The sequence below is a fragment of the Oratosquilla oratoria genome, chromosome 5, assembly GCF_046742065.1.
Source record: "Oratosquilla oratoria isolate Oo_2021 chromosome 5, ASM4674206v1, whole genome shotgun sequence".
Taxonomy (NCBI): domain Eukaryota; kingdom Metazoa; phylum Arthropoda; class Malacostraca; order Stomatopoda; family Squillidae; genus Oratosquilla; species Oratosquilla oratoria.
Window position 1 is genome coordinate 77,292,011 of NC_134781.1, and position 23,422 is coordinate 77,315,432.

Consider the following 23,422-nt stretch of genomic DNA (forward strand, 5'->3'; position numbering starts at 1 on the left):
GTATTACACACATATATATATATATATATATATATATATATATATATATATAATGTGTGTGTGTGTGTGTGTGTGTGTGTGTGTGTGTTTAGGAGTGTGTGGTTTGCATTCACACATGGGGACACGTACTGGGATAAGAGAATGAGGGGAAGGAGTAGGAGAGAAATGAAGAAGAGGGGGAGGAGGAGAAGGGCGAAGAGGAGGACGAGGAGGAGGAGGAGGAGGAGGAGGAGGAGGAGGAGGAGGGAGGATAAGGATAAAAGCACACTCCAAAGATGTCCGGATACACCGAGTGTATACACTGGCCAGAAATGGAAGCGTGCAAGCAGCGCATGATAAATTCCTTGGCGTAGAGATCAATCAGAGGCATGACCGATAGTAAACATGAACAGGAATCTCCAAGGAAGGAACGCCCCTCGCCAATTACACGCAATCTGCAATTAAATACTAAATGTGCACAGACGAACCTCAAATACGCGTGGGTAGATATGTCAGGGGGTCCCTGTGTGTGTGAGAGAGAGGGAGATTCACCATGGTCTTGGATCACGTGTTGGACTCGTGATCGACAGCTATTTCCCTCTCGAAAGAGAGCTCAGAGCGCATTTATGACCGATCTATGGGTAACGCTGCGACCTTACACGCGCACACGCCCCCAACTCCCCGCTCACGAGAGTTGGAGTAACGACTCGAAGCGCAGCAATACTGAAATAATTTCAGTCCTGGGCGTGTGTGTGTGTGTGTGTGTGTGTGTGTGTGTGTGTGTGTGTGTGTGTGTGTGTGTGTCGTGTTCACATACATGACTCAGAACTATTAATCCGGTTTCCTTTACCCCAAATCCCCAGTTTTCTGGGCCCAGTCGCCTCCTCCTCAGTTCTCCCACAATGGACCGGACCAAAAGGCTCTTTGGTGTCTAATCCAAAATGGACCACACAGACTTACTCCACTCGTGGCCGCCTCCATCCCTCCACATGTCCTGGCAAGTGGAGGGGAAATACGTCATTTCCTCCAAACAGACGACACAAGGTCAGTCGTTGGACCACCTTCATTGATTCGCGATTTTCCCCCCGCAAAATTTTAGATATCGTATCATCTTCACAAATATCAGAAGTACAAAAAATTATAAAAAAAAAAAAAAAAAATCAACGCCAGGAGTGGTTTGCAAATATAATAAATCCTAGCAAAGTCACAACACAAACGAATTAAAAATATGTACAGTTAATTAATCACTGATTGGCAACATCTGCCATAAACAAATCACTATCGCCAACGTCGAACGACGAAAAACTCTCTCCCCCATGGACACTTCAAACCCAGCCCAGGACCCACTTAACGTCACAGAACACCTTTGAGTCGTAGGTGCGGCCTGATCTGGGGGTGGTCGGTCGTCTTTGAACGAGAGATCGCGATAATAAGTCTCTGAGGCCCAAACAAAAAATGGTGAGACAGTGGCAACAGCGGACTTGTCTCAACAGTCGACATACAACCCCCCAAGAAGCGACCCTCAACCACATGGCGGGTAGAATTTATACTACATAATATTAATTTACACACCCATAATATATATATATATATATATATATATATATATATATATATATATATATATATATATATATATATATACACACACACACACACACACAACACACGCACGCACACTGGAACCTAGTCTAACGTTGGTTTTCAAACTACATTAGCACAACCCTAGCCATTCCAACACGCCCAAAACCACTCTATTCAGTCTACATACAAGACTTCCCAAATTGGATTAAAATAAATCAGTTAGGTATAAAGGATGTATCTCCCCGTTGAGAACAGAATGGTACTGCAGTGGGACATAAAGGTGGAAATGGGCTCATTACAGAATAATAATTACAATAATAACAAGAACAATAATGATAAATAACAATAATAATGATAATGATATAGTAGTGATAATAATAACAATAAATTTTATAATGATAATAATAACATATCAACACTTTTCGGTTCCACGAGGTGTCTGTATAAAGTAAACAAATAAACGCACGCAAACATACACATAATATGGAAGAGTGCAGGATCCCAAAGGAAGTGTCCTTTATCGGACTCCTTGGCCGGTTCTATTTCTATTCCATGCATTTATTGGTTTGTTTATCTATCTAGTCATGTTTACTGTTATTTCCTGCCGTGTTTCAAAGACTTGAATATCGTTATAGATAATTGAAAAATTTTGTTTTTCTAAATATCAGTAAGGGGAATAGTTACCCCTTTCCTCCTGCATCCAGGGAGTAAAATAAATTAAAAGAGGACGCCGGGTGGACGACATGGAACAAGAACAGAGCACGAGTTGCTAAAACGACTATGCTGACAACAAAACGCTCGCAAACTATCGCTCCACGAAGACCAGGAAACGTTAAACCATATGGCGTGGTAGTCGACCACTTGACCCATGAATTCAATCTGCACCATTCTCTAGCATTAACCAAAGCTATAAAGAACATCAAAGATAGAGAGCGGCAGGCGCGTACGAAAAACCTGTTTCCATAGGCCGGCACCATGTAAGATGACAGTGCATTCAATACCTGTTCAACTGCACAGCCGGTTTTGAATCCTCTCATTCGTTTTCTTTTCCTGGTTGAACACACACCTCGATCTTTGCGTTTATGGGAAGATGGAGGACTCCACTGAAGGAGAATAAGTAGTATCGACCAGACCTTTCATTAAGTGAGTGAGAAAGAGTGAGAAAGAGAGAGAGAGAGAGAGAGAGAGAGAGAGAGAGAGAGAGAGAGAGAGAGAGAGAGAGAGAGAGAGGGGGGGGCAGAGATAAAGAGTTACTGAGTGAAGGAGTGAGCAAGTGAAAGAGAGGAGCAGGGGAGGAGAGAGAGCGAGAGAGAGAGGGCAGACGGAGTTACTGAGTAAAGGAGTGAGTGCGTAAGTAAGAGTAGAACAGGCGAGGGGAGAAAGAGTTCAGGATACAACGACGACGACGACGACCATCTGCCGTATCCCCTCCCCCTCCTCCCTCCCCCGTCACAATCGTGTGACTATTCCGGCACGGCTTCGCTTCGGTTGGAAAATGTTCCGCATTAGCGAGGGGCAAAAGGCACCGTGATGAACCTCCACAGAGGAAGAAAAGCCCCTCGTAATTAATGATTCATTTGAAGCTTCGAAGCAAGACATGGCTGAGGAATCACGAACCCCCACCCCCTCCTCCTCCTCCTCCTTTTTTTTCTCCTTTCTTCTCTCGGCTCTCTGATCAATGGCATTTTTGAATGTGTGGACAGCGGCTTCGTCTTTTCGCTTACTTCATGTTCATGCAAGGTTCGAAACTTTGGAAAAAAAATTCGAAATTTATTTTTTTCTGCAAGATTATATTCACTAGATACATGCGTATGCAGACGTGTATCAACGTTTACAACCAGGCATTAAATTCACGTAAACATCGTTAGGAAATATGTTATATATATATATATATATATATATATATATATATATATATATATATATATATATATATATATATACATATACATGCATGCATATAAAACTACTTAAATGTTCCCAATCCGACATAAAAACAAATTGTGATAATTTGTTGATAGAGGAACGAGTTACTGATCGTTTTCCTCTGGTCTGGTCCAAGTAAAGATACACAATCCGGGATTGTTCTCATGAGACGGAAATAAATAAATAAACCAACAAATAATGATTAGCAAATATTTTTTTTTAATCCAATGGCTCCATCCCATTAGAAAAGTACTTTTTTTTTTAAAGATCACAAACCATTACAGCTAATACTAATCATCTTCATTTGCAGCGCGTAAACATAACTATCATTTCTGCTTTAAGCGTGTGTAGGTGACAACACGGTATACATGATGAACCTAGGAAAAAAAACGGTTATAAATCAAACGAATTCCCTTCCTCCCGTCTCCACTCCTTCGTCAGTTTCATACCTGCACAGAGCTCATATTTTTGCGTCTCAATCTGTTCATCTCCCTGTATATATCTCCGTTACACACACATTATAGGGGCAATTAAGGCGAGGGGAACTTGCCCTGTGCTTCCAACTTGCACAGCAATAGATGCTAGAGTAGACAAGCGAGCGAGATGGTGAGTCCTCATGTCGTAGGTAACACACGCTCACAATCACAAGAGCGCATGCGCGCGCACACACACACGAGCAAGCGCTAATGTTGTGTACACTACGTTCAAATATTTCATCCAGTGTATTATCAACACTTGCATTTATGAACACACAGACAAAGCTTATACAAACATGAACACGGTACACAGGGAGATCATACATATTAATATACAACACACACACAAAACAAAATAACCTGCAGTATGTGCCTTAGTCATATTATGAATATTCAAATACCAGTACGCACCATACATCCACTCACAAACGTACACACTGCGTGAGTACGACCACGCGCACGCACACACACACACACACACACACACACACACACACATTCACGAAAGACGTACACAAAACACAACTAACATTCATCCTTGTCACATCCTTGCCCAGGTGGTACTTCATCTATAATCAGAGCCAAGCAGCTTATAATTGTTAGCTTATATACACAGTTGCGCACGCACGCACACACAAAAAGCGCAAACACGCGTACTAGTTTACCCGCGCGCGTTCACACACGTGTATTTACAGCGCATGCATGCACGCACGCACACACACACACACACACACACACGGCAAGGTTGACCGATGTAGGCATAGAGACGGGACCCCCACACAAGCAGCTTCTATCCTGTATACTACAATTAGGTTAAAACACGCACACACTAAAAGCACGTGCGCATATGTGTACTTAGGGCACACACACACACACGCGCGCGCGCACGCACACATACACACACAAACAAACACACACGCACACATTGTTACGTAGACAAAACTCCTTGGCAGATAAACGGCATGGACAAGTAACAAGGGAGCCGTTGAAAAATAGCCGGGTTGCATGGGCGTTTTGTGGTGGTCTGTGGGGCCAGGTGGTGGGTGTGGGTGTGACTGGGGGAGATGTATGTGTGCATGGGGGTACAATGGGTGCCTGGAGAGATCAGGAAAAGGTGAGGTGTTTGGGGGGTGATATTATAATTGTACGTACGAGGACGTGGTGGGTGATGATGTAGATTGTGGGTGAGATTAGACCACGCGTGCGCATTTTATTTTATTTTTTTCCCTTTGGAGAGCAATAAAGAGGAGGGGGAGGAGAAGAAGAGGAGAGCAGAGGGGGGTTGGGATGGGATGGGAGGGTTCAGAAGTGTCTGCGAAGGAGGAGGAGGAGGAGGAGGAGGAGGAGGAGGTGAATTTACAATTGGAGAAAGATAAGGAAGAGCAGCCATCAAAGAAAGAGTACGCCAAAGGGAGGACGTGTAAAAAGGCCGAGGATAAATAACCAAAGACCACCTCACCCGTCTCTTGATGCTATCTCAGCGCTGCGGAGCAACGTGGGTGGCCCTCGCAAACCCGAGCTTATGTGAGCACGTGTGTCATGTGGCCGTGGACCCAAGGACCATGTGAATACATGTGTCATGTGCATCCTACGCTCATGCGAAAGCACGTGTCATGCACATACTCCACTTTGCGTGCCGTGTACGCGGGCAAATGGGTTGCAGATTACGAAGTTGGTGGTAAACTAGTTGGCAGGTATGGGGGCGGAGAGAGAGAGAGAGAGAGAGAGAGAGAGAGAGAGAGAGAGAGAGAGAGGAGAGAGAGAGGAGAGAGAGAGAGAGAGAGAGAGAGAGAGAGAGAGAGAGAGAGAGCTACGCCTGCTCGTTGGGGAGGGGAGGGGGAGGGAACGAGAGAAGGGGTATGGCAGGAAGCTGCTGCCAGCAAACGGCCGCAAGTGAAACAGGCGTCGGGAGAAAAGTCTGGGAAAGGAAGTCACCATCACGATGGGGGTAGGTTGTATGTATACACTTCCCGCAATTTACTCCCTTCCCCCCTCCCCCACACACCTTCTCCCCCCCTTTCCTAACTTCCCATGCTCTTCCAACATGTTTGTTCGCCTCTTTTTATCTTTACATACTTCCCACCCTGCCTTTCTTCCCACCTCGTAAGATAAATTTGACGTCAGAATTGAAACCATCCCCTGTCCCTTTTCAGACATAGAGTACACACACACACACGTATGCAAAATAGACCACTCGGAAAAAAGAAACTAACGAAGCAGAGCGCTTTCATATATTACATCCAGTGCAAAAAGTACCTTTTGCACTGGATGTAATACACGAAAGCGCTCTGCTTCGTTATTTTTTTTCCAAGTGGTCTACTTTGCATAAGTGAACACACGTACATGTGTTCTTATTAGCACACCCATGTGTGTGTGTGTATATATATATATATATATATATATATATATATATATATATATATATATATATATATATATATATATATATATATATACACTATTGGTTCCCTCAATGTCTCAGTCAGGGATCATCTTTCTCCGATGACATATGGCAAGACTGGAGGAAGATTCGCCAGACACAAAGCGAGGGATCACAGAAAGGGGTGAGATTGGCAGGACAGGCGACAGGTCAAGACAGAGGGAAACGGGATATCACGGAGCCAGCGCGGATGGAGCTGACGACCTTTCCTCTCCCTCTCCCTTTCTCTCTATTGTGACGTCATGTCGCCACATTCTTGGGAACCGAGCATTTGCCACGCGTTGATCATCATTTCATGCAAGTGTGCCTCCCCTCAACGAAACCCCTGTCCATGTTTGCATCAATTATCTTCACTCTTCTATCTCCAGGCAAGCAGGGAAATTTATATTCTACGGGAGATGCAAATGGTAGAGGGGTCCGGGACATTTCCTTTGCAGAAATGGTGTTGCACGGCTCATGTAAGAACACCCGACCGTGAAAACTATTCATTACACAACACCGCATGAGTGGGGGGAAGGGTGGGCAAGTGGTACATGGGTCTGTTTACACAAAATAAACTCCTTACCACACATTGGTGTTCCCCCCACCCCATCAGCCGAATAAAATATCTTGGTGCTAGATAAAACAATATAATTAAAGGTTCCCGCTCTGGTTATATTCTTTATAATACCTACGTATACCCAGCTACGAAGGTCAAGAAATTTGTGTCGAGTTTCTTTTTCTGATAGATGGAGCGTCGACAGCTGATTCTTTGACGTGTTGCAAAATGTAATATAACGATAAATTTTGTATTCAAATGTTAGATCTCTGCTATCATTCATTATCATATACGACTACGCAAGATTGGTGACAAAATTTGCGGTCCGGCTGTTTGTCTTGGACAAGAATTAATGAGTTCAGCAAACAAGCAGTGTCGGCAAGAGCCTGAACCTCGTTTTTATACTAAGTGATTATATTCAATCCGTGGAAATACCTCCGTGGTTATATCTCTCTCTCTACACACACACACACTGCGAGATACAAAGGCGGGACACCACGAGCGTAGCTACCCTTCCCGCAAAATACAGCTAGGTAAATACATACACACACACACACACACACACACACACACATATATATATATATATATATATATATATATATTCTCCACAATACTGGAAATTACTAATGAGCCTTATCAACCAGTATATATTTTCTGTATTCGTACATTTTTTTCACAAAATAATCATAGCACGATTTCATTCAAAACAGAGTTCCACCAAGATACAGCAATGTAGAGCTCAACTCCTACGATGAACATGTTCAAACTTGAAGAAATAATCCACATTCTAACCGTTGGGCACAAGATTATTGTCCACTTCCGTTCTACAACACATTTTCTTTTTTGTCAACGTGTCGTCATTCTAAGACCAGATCAACCATCTTCCGTCTCTCCTTGAACAAAAACTCTTTCTTTGGATTTTGAAGGGTGCGAGCGAGGCTACAATTTGGAAGGAGTGCGAAGAGGAAGAAGAGATATTTCTCTGCATCCCAACCCTAAAGTATGCTAACCGTGTGTGTGTGTGTGTGTGTGTGTGTGTGTGTGTGTGTGTGTGTGTGTGCGCGCGCGCGTAAAGGGGGTTCCCAAGGAGATGAATGAAATAGCTTGGCGACAGAAAGTTTGCAAGGAAAAAAGTACCACCCAATTCGGAAAGGGTTAATGGAAATTGGCTTTAAAATATTGGCTATCGTGCCACCAAGATGAAGCAAAAACTTCCTGGCAACAAATGAAGAGAGAGAGAGAGAGAGAGAGAGAGAGAGGGGGGGGGGTTACCTTTGGGCAAAGTGACATACTTCGAGGTTTTCATTCTTGCAAAATAAAAAAAAAATAAAAATCCCCCTTACATCTCACTCAAGAGACGTCATAGCCGTGTCTACATATGATTTCAGTTTCATTCCTTCAACACAGTGACGCAATAATCAAACCTCAATCTCACAGACTAAAAACCTCTCTTCTTCCCTCTAGAGTGGCGTCACCGGATTGAAAAAGTTGATGCATCCTCGTGGGTGTTCCCGTCATGTTGAGAACGATGGACACCAGTGTGATACATCACTTCCACCCCAACCCCCTCAACTCTAACCCCCCCCACCCCTTCTCCCACGCCATTCACTAACTCTTTGAAGAAAGGGATGATCACATTGTAGAAACCGTACGGTCTGAGTAACTCAAAAGATTCCTATACAATTCTCCTCTCTCTCTCTCTCCCTCACCCCACCCTTCTCTCTCTTCCTCGTGGTACTTTTCTTACTCATTTCGAAACAATGTTCCCTTTGAAGAACTCCAAAAGGGCAATTTCCGAAGACTTGGGCTGTCTGGTCGGCTGACACATCCAGAAAGCCGACCAAACAAAATGGTGCCTTTGAGAGATTGGAAAAAGGTCATTTTTGTAAGAGCCTTTTCTCTCCAATATCACATGTTCTGGGATATACGCCAGGTGATTTTATTCAGCCAAAAACCAGACCCTCAGTTTATAAAATAAGTATCAAACACAAAAGAATCTAATCCCAATTTTGGTGTTTAATTACTTCTTGCCTCCTTCCTTTTGCCTCCCTTTCTGTGTTTGCAGGATCTAATACTGTGAGTCTATTTCCTCATCTCTATGACTCCGTGAATTGATTACTGAAAATTTGTCATTCCTTATTGTGTGGTCAGGAATTCTTTCTTTGACATATGCTATTGCGGGCAACAGAATCTAACCAACGGCATGCCAAACTTATGCAAATATATTTTCCGTTGTTGAGGACTTTGGATATATTTACATACAACTGCTCCCTTATAATTAAACTGATTTTTGGCCAACAAAATTACATTAATGCAACAACAGCGAAATATATAATTGCATAGTTCTGATATGCCATGGGTTTCAATCGTGTCATCTCAACTCTTTCGCCACGGTGCCCAAGTCCGCGGGTCTTAATTTTCGCGCCAGACAATTTAACTCCGCTTATAGTGAACGTCACCGTAGCCAAAAGGATTAACACTATATCGATTAACCTCTTTCGTTACGGCGATACACATTAACGATTTCATTCTGGATAATGCAAGACGATTTTCTTCCACTTTGGTGACTATGCAAGTGCGATGGGACATCAGATATATATATATATATATACATATATATATATATATATATATATATATATACATATATATATATGTATATGTATATATATATATGTATATATACATGTATATATATGTATATACATATATATGTATATGTATATATACATATATATACATGTATATATATACATGTATATATATATATATATACACGTGTGTGCGTGCGCGCGTGCTCTTGTGTACAGTAACGTCAGTCTAAAATGGGCATACTTGTGCCAAGATCATTATCATCTTTTGCCAACCTGGCTTTCCTTGTAAAGTTCCAGCTCATATCCACCTTAAGGTATCTAGAGAGAGAGAGAGAGAGAGAGAGAGAGAGAGAGAGAGAGAGAGAGAGAGAGAGAGAGAGAGAGAGAGAGAGAGAGAGTAAAATAAATCAATAAGAACGAGACCACCTACATTAGCAGGAAAGCGCTAAGGAGGGAATCGAACCCATGTCTTTCGATCGATTGTCCAAGCACTCTAACCAGCCGAGCCACCACGCCCCACTCCAAGTAAAGAAAGGCTTCAAACATCCCCGTAAGAGCCCAGCAAGTCGCCACGTACAAAGCCGAGGGATATCAGGGACAAACTTAAGAGTGCAAGTACTCAAACGGGTTTACCTTCTTCAATACCATGGCAGACTGGATAAATTCTGTCGCGGCTGTGAACATAAAATTTGTAATGCAAAATTAAGACCAGATGGACCCCTGTCTGAAAATATTCTTGGGCGATCGGGACCCAATCCCAGGTGCTCCTCACCCTTCCACCCTCTCAACTTACATTCCTATGCGCCAAACAAGTCAGCAATTGCCATGTGTCTGAAATTCCGAGCAAATCTGATGCCTATAAATCCAGTTCTATCAATAGCTGGTAGGCCGACACCGCAACTGGCTAGGCCGTCAGGAAGAACCAAGAAGATCTGGTCTGTTAATAAGTAGGTCAACAAAAACACCATCTCGTCGAGAAGCAGGCCTTGTAAATGTATGCGTCATATGTATCACACAATGTCAATTTCTTCAACCAGGAGGCAAACTTTGCATGTTCTAGCCAATGCAGGAATATCATCCTTTTCCAGTACTTTCGACATCGACTAATAAGTCAATATCATAAAACATATATTGTGGATCCCTTAACCTACCTTGCTTAACTACTTCAAGCAGGTGGTATACTTAACCACTTCAAACATGTGGTATAATTTTAAAAATGCCGTTGCGGTTAACTCCAGAATATTTCATTCGCCTAAGAACTGAGTGACAAGTGAACGGAATGTATAGTCATAGAAAACGGGTAATGCAGCAAGGATTCGGTGAGTTCGTCACAATGCATTTAGGGGGTAAATTTATTTATAGTATTATTCATTTTTTAATACCAAAGAATATGCAATAATTGCAGAAACACGTGAGAACAATTCTGAGAAGCATTTACACAACGCTATTTTCGTCTGGAAGCTGAATGAAGATCAGGCGTTTGGAAGATAAATAAACAAATTATGCAAGAAGCCAACGCGTTAAAAGTTATTGCGAAGGCAAGAAGTTGTCAGACTTCCAAGAAGCCCAAACGTTAAACAAGTGAACGTTAAGATGGCGAACAAGTAAAGGGAGAGTCGTCAAATACAATCCACATCCATTTATCATTATCTAAGCCAAATCGTAACAAGCCAAGTGATCAGTTTCAAATCGATCAACGTCTGCGTCGACAAATCACCTTACAAATAAGTTTACGTCAAGAATCACCATGTGCTGTTGCACAATCCGATTCTGAAATTAGATGCACCGTAACGATGTTGATTACTAAATATACCTCTGTACAGTAGTCCTTAGCGGTGTTTCTTTTTTTCTAACAAGTTTGTATCAAGTAACACGATCATTTTATGGCTTTATGCCACGCTGCTAGATATGGAAAATTATGGCTTTGCCCAAATCACAACCTCCCTCCCTCCTTGCCCTCATATGGAATCACTTCGTCTTCTTGTCGGTGTTCGTCCCGGTTGGTAAACACAGACAGTCTCCCCTTCCCCCTCCAACACATTCTATCACCTAACACCCATTTGCAATGACCAGCACCAACCCTCGTCACCACATTCCCTATTCCTTATACATGCTACTCTACTCCCAATAAATACCGTCACCAGATGTCACCGACATCCAGGGTGTGAACCAACATACACACACACACACACGTACTTTTTTTTTTTTTTAGCAGATGGTGCCATTATCGCTTTGTGATCACACAGAGACACCTAGTCCCAGTCTACTGCCACCTGGGGGTCATTCGTCCAGGACCACCCTCCGTCCCTCACACCTTGCATCCACAAGAAGTTCCAGGACATGACCCCAGCCTCCCTTAGGGCTTATGCCAAACACGCGAAGACCCTAAATGTAAAAGTTCCCAATAACGCGTTTTTTCCACAATTCCCGGACCAGGTCTGCGGCTGGCTGGCGACTTGTTACATCTCTCTTCCATAACGAAGGCTCGAATGAACTCATATGGACAGACGTCCGGTCTGACTCACCCTCCGTATTTTCAACTAGTCACCATTTTATCCCCTGGCGGGAATTTCATATTTTCGCCAAATTTGTCCGCCAGTCGAGATGCTAGAGACTGCTGGCCCTTCCTTTTGGGACCGGCCGTGTCGCCGGGTGAATGCTAACAGTGAAAACGCATTTGCAAGTTCACTTGTTCAGGTTCACCGGCTACCTAGTTAGCTAGTTGAAGTCTTGAGAGTGCAGTCGTCTCGGACCATACGACATGCTCCAGCATCAGCAATGCAAACGACTTTTCGGGCTAATCAATTCAGTGACTCATCGTTAGAACTGCTTTGGAATGGTGAACTTTATTTGTTCTTCTTTATTAGCGCACCTGGCTACCTGAGACATTAAATCCGGCACCCCAATACTGACGCGTTCAAATTGTCGCCTTTTTACAAGAAATCTTGCCCCGACTGCCAACCGTCGACATTCCAACACTCCTACCTCCTTTTGGTCTGGACGACAGAAGACTGAGCTTTGTGTAAAACAGACAGAGTGATGGAGAAGGGGAGATGACAATCAGAGGGAAGAGGAGGAGGAGGAATGGTGATGGATGGAGAGTAAGGAGGGAAAGAAAGTGTGCTGGGTATGGAGAGAGAAGGAGGGGTAGGAAGAGTGTGTGTGTGTGTGTGTGTGTGTGTGTGTGTGTGTGTGTGTGTGTGTGTGTGTGTGTGTGTGTGTGTGTGTGTGTGTGTGTGTGTGTGTGTGTGTGTGTGTGTGTGTGTGCGAGAGAAAGGGAGGGAGGGAGGGAGGGAGGGAGGGAGGAGAGAGAGAGAGAAAGGCAGAAGAAAGGAGAGAGACGGGGAAGAGAAAGGGGAGAAAGAACGGGGAGAGAGGAGAGGAGGAAAGGGGAAGAACTAAAGATAGAGTAACGAAGGGATAACGTAAGCACCAGAGGGTGAAAGGAAGAGGGAGAGAGAGAGAGAGAGAGAGAGAGAGAGAGAGAGAGAGAGAGAGAGAGAGAGAGAAGAGAGTGGGGGGAGGGAGTGGAAGATAAACACCCAATGTACAAGCATTCGCGGATGTTTCCTTACATAATCATCCTGTAAATACATCAGCTAAAACGTCCTACTTCACATATACCCAGTGATAGTTCCAGCACCAATACTGGTATGATTACAACTGATAGTTCTGCATTACTGTGTCAGATTCCAGGCAAAGAACAAAATATTTTGCTGTTGTGTCTTGGCAGTGCACAGGAAAGGCGCCCAGGATGTTCTACTAAAGACGTGGCATTATTCACCGACTGTTGTCAGTATAGTTTTATTTACCAGAAGTAATATGTTGTTCCTACAGTGTTTGACAACAATGCCTTCCATGTCCGGCTACACTGTTGGCAGGTTGGCAATGTCCACGAAGAGTTTTTGCCTCACTTGGTCATCTGCAATGCAAGCTGCATCCGAGGGGTCTCTCCTCGTGGCGTTTTAACTCTGTCTTGATGGCGGTTCTTACAGTCTGGTGGTGATTCAACACAGAACAAAGATATCATACCCGCCGTAGGAGTAACGCTCTTGGCAAATTCGCGCACATTAACTTTGGCAATCTAAGGTTCTTGTTCTGGATCCCCCAGCTATAGTGGCCCTGTTACGTTCATACACTGCACTATTACTATACACCTGCGTTTCTCAACCAGGGTTCCGCAAAGGTCCCTTAGGGTTCCACGAGAACAAGTGAGATAAACTAATGCACTTTTGATTTTTTATCTAAACTCCACATACGTAATACAATTAAACACGCACGACATATTCTTGGTTATTGTAACACTATAATATAGACATCATCTTATCTAACCTACCATTACGATGAAAATAAAACAAGAAAGCTATGGTATATGTGCTTTTTGCGCAGGGGTTCCTTGAGACATGCAATTTATTTTAAAGGTTACGCAAGGGTATAAAGTTTGAGAAACGCTGCTATACACTGTCGATATTGTCCACTTCCACTACAAAAATGAAAAGTGTTACTAGCCTCACTTACCAGTTGTCGCAAAGGCGACGGGGACGTATTATACGGACACCGTCAATGGTGCTAATGTGTTTTCACGGGCCTAATTGTTGTTCAGCCGGCCTATTGCACTAACGGCGATGCTGACCTGTTGAATATGCAGTACCCAGATACAATGCCGGTCGTTTCCCTAAGTACTGCCCGTGGCAACGAGGCTTCGTGCCAGTCCTATCTAAGTTAGTGAACGAAAACAGCGAGCTTATTTGATACTAACAAGAAATATTCCCTTTTACACAAGTCCTCCTGAGGCCTGCTATTGCTGAGCACTGGATACTGTTCTAAACTATTGTTGTCTTACATTGAAAGATTATCTTTATAAAAATAAACTACATAAGACCAAGAGTATATATTCATTACATCTGGATGTTTTAAATTCAGTACAGGTTAAGACTTGGTGCTAAAGCCATATCGAAAAAGATGACTGTTACAGCACCTTTCATGACGCGCCCCTCTGAGACACCAGACCTTGCGTTATTGATTATACTGTAAGATGAAGAAATCCTTGTGCCACATCCAACACCACGGTCAACACTACAACACCCTCCACAGCTCATGCAACACACAACATGAAACATGCAACAGGGGCAGTCAGTCGTTGCACGCGCATTACTGGGAATACGGTTGCCATCAAAAATCTCGATGTGGTAGGACGTTCCAGTCGCGTCGTCCGACCGTTGGCTCTGAGAACACCTTGAGAAATATCCCACCTCAACTTTCGCCTACAGGGCGAGAGTTACTCGCGCAAGCAGCTCCCATGAGTAAATAAATGGCTCAAGCGATTCTCTTGAATTATTGGCAAGACCCACCACTCCACTTTTTTGAGTTACTGACGTGAACTCCTGTCTTTAGAATGAACGGCACAATCCACTCGTCTGAATGAATGGCACGAGGTACTCTCGTGAGTTACTAACACGATTCACTAGAGTAGCGCGAGCCTTTCCTGGGTAACTGGCTTAAACCGCTTTCCAAAAACATTGCCGCAAGTCTATTTTTGTGAGTTAGGCTAACCCAGTTACTGGCGTATCGGTTCTTAGTTGTTGGCAGAATCTACAGTGAGAATTATTAGCGTGACCTACACGTGAGGAGTACTGACGCAAGCCATTCCTCTCACGAGTCCATATGTACTCCTTCCCTTCATCAACAGCGCAGCATACTTAACAGAATTCTACCCAAAACGCTTCCTCCCGCCACGCGCTAGTTGTGGCTCGACCCGACTCCCTCTGTCTGATGACTTCTCAGCCCAGTGCGCTCCTCTCTTCTTATGAAAGGATCCCAAACCTAAACGTGGTAAAACGAGGTTTAAACTATTTTATCTAGTGGATTATTCTGTAAAGTTTTGTTTAGGCTAAAGAAAAAAAAAAAAAAAAAAAAAAAAAAAAAAAATTATATATATATATATATATATATATATATATATATATATATATATATATATATATATATATATATATATATATATTAGGCTGAGGGATAATCCCTCCACCACAACAAACGGGTTTGGTGGAATTAATTTATTGCTATACCCGATCAATTTTATTCAGCTTAAGGTTGATCCAAATACTGAAGACCATAATTAAAATTTTGGTTGTAAAAACAACCTTTAAATACTTTCCTCTGGATGAAGCCAGACAACGATGTTACTGTTGTTGGTTTGCCCTTCGTGTCTAGGTATGAAAAATATCACTATCTTGGGCTTCTACCATAAGTCCTCCAACCCAAATATGTTGTGGTTTTGCGTTACCAGTGAGCGTACCAGCGTGAAGCGAGATTTCGAAGTTTTCCCTGACAGCGCTCCATAAGTTGGAGATGAATCCAACAGACGTTGGTGTATTCCGGAAAGAAATCGTGAAGCCTCCTCGATGGATGATTTCAATCTCTACAATCATATACATCTGCTCACTGAACTAATGTACAATTTATAATCCAAAACCAAAACAAGTCTCGATTAGTATTGGGACGAGAGGAAATATCATATTTGCAGACTACAGAACCAATCAAAAGCTTGGGCTGTAAAGTTCGAATATACGGGTTTCCGTGAAAAAGGCACGTTGAAGTCTACGGAGGAACAAACGTTCTTAAAAACAACCCACACGTCAACAGGCAGCCCAAAACTATACATTATTACTCTATTGTAAACCCAAGATTAAACAGAAAATGCCAGCCCAAGTTATCACGCGTGCATGGTGGGCACATGCACCCCTGCAATTACTGTGCAGAATTATATAAAAGCATCTTCAAATATGCGTGGCAGCTTGCAAGTCCTGGCAACCTATGCCTATATTCATGGAGGTTTGACAACCATATAGAGTACACGTTCACATCTACATTCGACTCACAAACAAGCACGTATCTTCCAGAAATATTAACATACGAGTTCGCAACTACTGGAAGCCACACACGCACGCATGCGCACCATGCACGCACGCAAGTACGAGCAGGCCCACACGCGCTGTCACAAATGTATGCAGCCCACACGCACGAAGAGACTCGCGGGGACCGCACGCAGGGCGACCTCTTGTGCATCTGCTCTCTGTGGACTCGCTTTCTTGCTCATTTATATATACACAGAAAGACAGAGACATATACGTAGGCAAGTACACGTGCAACGTGATGTACACTGGGTATGCAGTGTGTGTGTGTGTGTGCGAGATAGATTTCACACAATCATCCAAAATATAAGTATGTTCTTAACTACGTACTACAATGAAAGTATTTACCATTTATGGGAAAACGTTCTACGGCATGAACATATACTACACAAAAATCCGAGACATGCATATTCAGTCGCGCATGCGCTCATATACACACAAACACACGCACACACACACAAACACATTGTATACTTAATTACACGCACGCCCACACACGCTGCATCCCATAAATGAAAGTCTCAAAGTATTCAAGAAAAAGTTCATTATGGACCAACATTTACTTAATTAGGTTTTAAGAAGGGTCTGCAAATTACTTCATTAATTTCTCAGTCTCATGTCTGGCTATACACACAGTATTAATGGGTATGCCTGCGTATGTACTTACACATGAATAAATGTAATATGCATAGAAATAATGTTTACGCTCGTGCAAATGTGCATGTATAATTACACAAGCATGAGCAATATATATATATATATATATATATATATATATATATATATATATATATATATGTGTGTGTGTGTGTGTGTGTGTGTGTGTGTGTGTGTGTGTGTGTGTGTGTGTGTGTGGTGTAAACACGTACACTGCCCCAAACATTGTTTCAATATATCCGAAGAAGTAAGCAATCTAACCTTTGTCATTTCCTGTTTGTGCCTGCGCGCACGCGCGTTTGTTTGTGTGCATGTGTGTGCGTGCACGTACGTGTGAATGTGCATACACACACAGTACGTATAACACTGGCCACATATGTATAAATACATATATATGACCATGTACCCTGTACAAATGGCAAGCTGTGAGGTAGGTAGAAGAGAGAGGTGGTGGGTATCGGCGGTGGCCAATAGAGTCGGTTTTTGCGGTTCTTCGTGTATGAATGGACCTCGCTCGTATGCCACTCGTCCACGGAAAGACCAAGGTGAGCTCTCCTGGTAATGATCAGTTCATCTTGTGAACAGACAGACACGCCGGCCAAAGAAAACGGCTAACACTCATGCCCTTTTAGCTCAGACGTTCAGCAAAAGGGTTGCGGGCAAGGAGGGCATGAGACTAAGGGTCGTGTGTGAGCGCGTAGGACAACATAGCACGGAGGTCGGGCCCCGCGGCGACATGTGGGACCCACCCTTGAGTATCCCGCCTGATGTCTTCATTTTCTCCGCACTCACCACCGCTTCCACTCCGCTCCGGCTTCATTCCGTACTGATTCACTCGCTCACCTTGCCAATTTCCTTCCTCGTTTTCAATTATCCAATCTTACCATCGTCTGCAGCTGTATGCAGACTAGGTAAATGCATATTCTCTTTCTGCTGAAGTCAGTTTCCTTTGTTTCCTTAAAGTAAAATAATAAATTCCAGGGCTTACCTGTTTCTGAGCGAGCAAAACCAAAGCACGACTGAAGCCATTTGGCTTCTCTGGTCCCGCTCTTTTCTTACGTACGACCAGTCCTATGTGTCTGAGTGTGCATAAGTTCCTAACAATCTAAATGTGACCAGCCTCTCCAATAACACAGATTCCAAAAACCAACCTCACAGTATGCGGACTAACTAGCTCATTACCCACCCCAAACGCCTCCTCCTCCACCTCCACCACCCCACTCTCACCTTCCTCCTTCACCTAACACACAAACCCACACATACGCACATGTGCGCGCGCGCACACACACACACACACTCGCTGCTCGAACAAACCTCGGAGTGAACTTTAACCCAAAACAAACCGAGAAGCCTTAACGCCCGCAGTAACAATTATGAACCCACAGTTCTGCATCTTCGTCCTCCTCTCACTCCCCCCTTCTATCCCCTCCCTCCACGGTTCCGTAGGCTCCCAGCGCCTCCGCACTTCAGTCTGTCTTCTAGGGAATGTAGCGTTCCGACAGGATGCGGAAAGGAACGTATAGTATTCAACCTTTCTTGTACCCACTGTACATCACCCATTCGATGCAAACTTTTAACTCCCTACTTTCATTACTTAACGACATCTCCCAATATTTTCATCCAAAGTATGTTCAATGACCAGGTTGAATTCACATGCTAAGAAAATAAATCAGATTGACGAGAAATCCAATACGATTTCTGGTGGACCGGTACATGTAACAATCCACCACGAACCCCAGGTCCACGCTCGAACGGTTTCGCCATCAAATTACTGCAGAGCCGTACCTTGTAATAAACTCAAGAAATGTTCGTCCGCACATCAGTTGCTGTAATGCAAGAAAACCACGTAACCATATATATATATATATATATATATATATATATATATATATATATATATATATATATATTATACACACATTATTACCCTGGCTCCAAAGATGTCACAACTCTTGAAAGAACTGTAAAAACAATTTTTTTTGTGAAAATACGAATTGAAAATAAAATGCCAGAACACGGGAAACTCTTTAAAACCAAGTTATGAAGAGGCGGACTCATCACGTGTAAATGTGTCTAGAGAACATCAAAGCCATGGAAGACAAGAACACACGAATACTCGTGAAATAAACACATATATTCTCCACTTGTTAATATATACACTATACGATTATTTTGAATTATCACATAGTCTCCAAGGTTAGGATGCAGGCAATAATCACGAAACTTACGAAACCGACCAGGAAAAATGACAAAAGAAGAGGAGAAGGGAGATGGATGCAACGCAGCTGACAGTTGTACGGGACCAGGCCAGCGAGCAAAGGCGAGGAAGCGGCGGCACTAGACCTTTGGCGAGGTTATCAAACGCGCGAAATGCGTAAGCCATATATGGGAAGAACAAACCCCTGTACGGAATAAATAACTATGTAGAGGCATGAAAATTCTAATGTCGGTATATGACACCCAATTTCATGGGTATATGCAATTATGTGTGATTTCCAATTCTAATAGTGTAGCTCGAGCCGCTGGCTCGGGAGTGAAGATTTTTCCCAGCCGAATAAAATCGCCTAGCGCAAGCCAACATAAAACAACATTGGATTTATCGAGTGTAACTTTCAATGTAGTAATTTCTATCAGCTGAATAAAATCATGGGCGGCCAAATGCATATGATTATATATATATAAATATATATATATATATATATATATATATATATATGAGAAATTATATATGAAATGGTAGTCAGCAAGCATTTTGGTCTGGAATATATTTCTTACGAAGTTATATATATATATATATATATATATATATATATATATATATATATATATATACATATGTGTGTGTGTGTGTGTGTGTGTGTGTGTGTGTGTGTGTGTTCACCATGGTCTTTGGATCACGTGCTGGACTCGTGATCGATTATTTCCCCCTCAGAAGAGAGCTCAGAGCTCGTATGGCCAATCTATGGGTAATGCTCCGCCCACGAGTTGGAGTAACGACTCGAAGCGCAGCGATACTGAAATTATTTCAGCACTGGGCAGGATTCGAACCCGGACCGCTGTAGTAACAGTCTGGGACTCTAACAACCGCGCCACCGAGTGTGTGTGTGTGTGCGTGCCAATTTCCAGTTTATCACTAGATATGGTAAACGTTCTGTGAGTCATCAAAACGTCACTGAGAACCAAACTTATAGTTTGGCCTATCCCTTATGGGAGGTGCATAGATATGCACACATATTTACCTCTAAACAAATATCTAATTTTAAAGGTATATATTTTCGCGACTGCCAAACTTGAATTACATACAATCGCTAAACTGAAAATGAGAGGATTTTTCGCTGCGGGTGAGTCTAGAGGAGATTGCTACGCCAAGAAGAAAAGAAAACGGAGTAGGTAGGGAAGAGAAGGAAGATGATGTAGTTATAACACGAAGACGGGAAAGAGTACGAGTACAAAGAGAAGGAAGGGGAGGGGAAGGAAGACTAAGAGGCGAGGGTGGAAGAGGAAGAAAGGGTTCGAGGATTGGGTGTAGATCACAAAGGAAGTAAGGTGACGTTGCATGGTAGTACGGAGTACAAATGGGAATACGGAACATGCAAATAAATGGCGAGAGTTTAGGCCTGCCGCCAGGGATGACGTGTACCTTAGCTGTAAGAAACGGTCGGGTCTTTTAAAACGATGGGGACGTTGGCAGGGCGCGTCGCAAACGTCGCGGCGAGTGTAGTGAAGACGACTTCGGCACAGTGAAGACGACTTCGGCGTAGTGAAGACGACTACATTCACGGCTGTGATTACGCCCTTCATGGGGCTCTGAACATTGCCTCCAACCCCCACCGTAATTGATCATATCACAATTTTGAGCCTGGGCCACCTTCCGTTTGGATTGAGCAAGTCTTGATCATATTCTTGTCATAAATATGTTTGCACACGCAAGCGATCGCCCCTGTACATACACAACGACCGAGTACACAGCAAAGGTTAAAAGTTCGGGTGTGGCGGAGAGAAGGAAACCGCGATAGGTGGAGCCCCTAACATATGGTGGAGTGGTGTGGAGGGAGACATATGAAGGGGAGGAGGGGAGGGTGGTTGGTCACGTGATGGGAAGGGACAAACCTCGGCGAGTGATACATCTTCGCTCAAAACAACAAAAGAGGGAGAGGAGAGGAGGGGAGGAAGAGAAGGAGGAAGAACCAGAGGATATGAAAGTGTGGAAGTGGCGAATGCCCAATTAATGTAATGACAATACAAGGAGCTCTTGTAACTGCGTGAAACGTGAGGAAGAAAATGGAGATCAGAGCCATGTTTTACACATGCATGACTTTCAAAACACACACGTAAGTACGCACATTAAACACATTCCCAAAAAACATATACATTTAATTGCAAACGCGTTCATCTACATAAACGTAACACATACACACCTTTTACATAATATACAATCATACTCACGAACACACAAAACACATACAATGCGTGCCTAAAGCTCAAGTCTTCTCCGTGCATCACAACCTTCCCCTTCCCTCCTCACCCTACCCAAGCACTCCCGCGCGTGCTGGCCAAAGCCTCTGCAAAACGCGAACTTGTACCAAGAAACAATCAATGGACTCCAGCCCTCCTTAGCGGCTTGAGCAATCTGTAAGAATTTTCATGATCTACAACCGGTAACATCACAAAAGAGACACACCCTCTACCGGAAGTCATAACTTCATACACCAGTTCTTCTTCATCAGGTCCAACGACCCTTCCACGAAGTTTACGAAACTGCCGTTCTATCTTCCCCTTTCCCTGTGACCGTGGAATGTCATAATCAACATTTCAGCCCTCCAAGTGGAACCTATTTCCCCCAATGGTCACGTCAGCTGTGGTTTCATGCCGGGGTTGCGTTGAGAAACTTGGCGTCGAGATTCTCGTTGATGATAAGAACCTACGTGATCAGACCCGCGGGGCCAAATGCGTTCCGAAGTCGGCCTCGCTTAAATTAAACGACATTACGTCACGATGCATGTGGCAGGTCTGTATACACAATTTTTGTCTTTTCATAATAACAATGCTGCATAAAATAGAATCTTTCCTCTGGTTGTGTGGAACGTATCAAAGCTCTTAAAGTTCCCAGGGAGTAATTTGTCTTTGCCTTCTTAATATATATATATATATATATATATATATATATATATATATATATATATATATATATATATATCCTGCTCTGCCAACAAGTGGGCGTCTGTATAGCCCGAAGTATTCCTATATTCGAAAGTTATATATATATAACTAAGAAATAGCTAACCTTAACCAACACGAGCGCCTTAGAGGCGACAGGAGCGGCATGACGTCAGAGGAGATAGACCACGTACTGCCGAAGCTTACCCGTTATAAGTTCTTCCTCTTCACTTCTATCGCATGCAGAACCTTCCCTCTCCAGCTTCCTACAACACTTATAGCCGTACCATCCCCACTTCTGACAACCGGAGAGAAAGGGTTGTGGGAGAGGGGGGTTGGTGAAGTGTTGGAAGAACCTCGGCTTTTTCCGGTGTGCACTCTTGGTAGTAACGACCGTCGGAGTCAATTGTCATGAATGAGCTCTCTGGTTTACTTTAGTTACAGAGATCACTGGCGGACGCCTTTTCGGCAGTGTATGAAGTATCATTTTTTTTTAATATCAACAAAGAACTTGCACAGGCTATTGGGTTCCTGTATATTCTGATTCAAACCTTTCCCACCAGATTCCTTTAGAATTTAGTTTGAACCATTCCCACCATATTTTCACAATGATGTGTCTTTCTTGTTCTAATTTCCTTTGCCATAGAAAATTCAAACATAGTTCTCTAAAACAAGAGAACTCGGTACGCAATAACTGACTATAAAATTTCTACAACTCTTTGATAATCACCACAAACAAAATGTTTAATGTTTACCAAACTACTCTTTTCAATCCTTCAGAGGTAAAATTTTGTAAGGTGGGCTCTATAGTTGGTTGAAGGCACCAGCTCCTAATAAACTATCCTTTTCTATCCTCCAAAGACGACATTTAGATGGTTCAGACACCTTCCTACCCCTATGACCGATACCCGGTTGAAATAGTCATCCGGTTGGCTCGCGTTACCGGCTCCGGAGGGGGGGTGGGGGTGGAAGAGGGTCCGGGCGTCCTTTTCAGTCTACATCCGGAGAGGCTCTTCTGGTGTCTTGTGATTAAAAACCGGGCGTGGCCAGATCTTTATATTTTGAAAGTAGTCATGTGCGCCTGATATCAAGCAATTAACAAAAATAAATGAATATATAGAATAATAATGAATAAACAAAATGATAAATGCGAT

General features: G+C 43.1%; 1 protein-coding gene across 1 annotated transcript in view; it reads right to left on the reverse strand.

Annotated features, from left to right (window-relative positions):
* The window catches only part of ptc (protein patched), a 110,899-nt gene that overhangs the window by 58,275 nt on the left and 29,202 nt on the right, over positions 1 to 23,422 (reverse strand). The gene's annotated exons all lie outside the window — the stretch shown is intronic.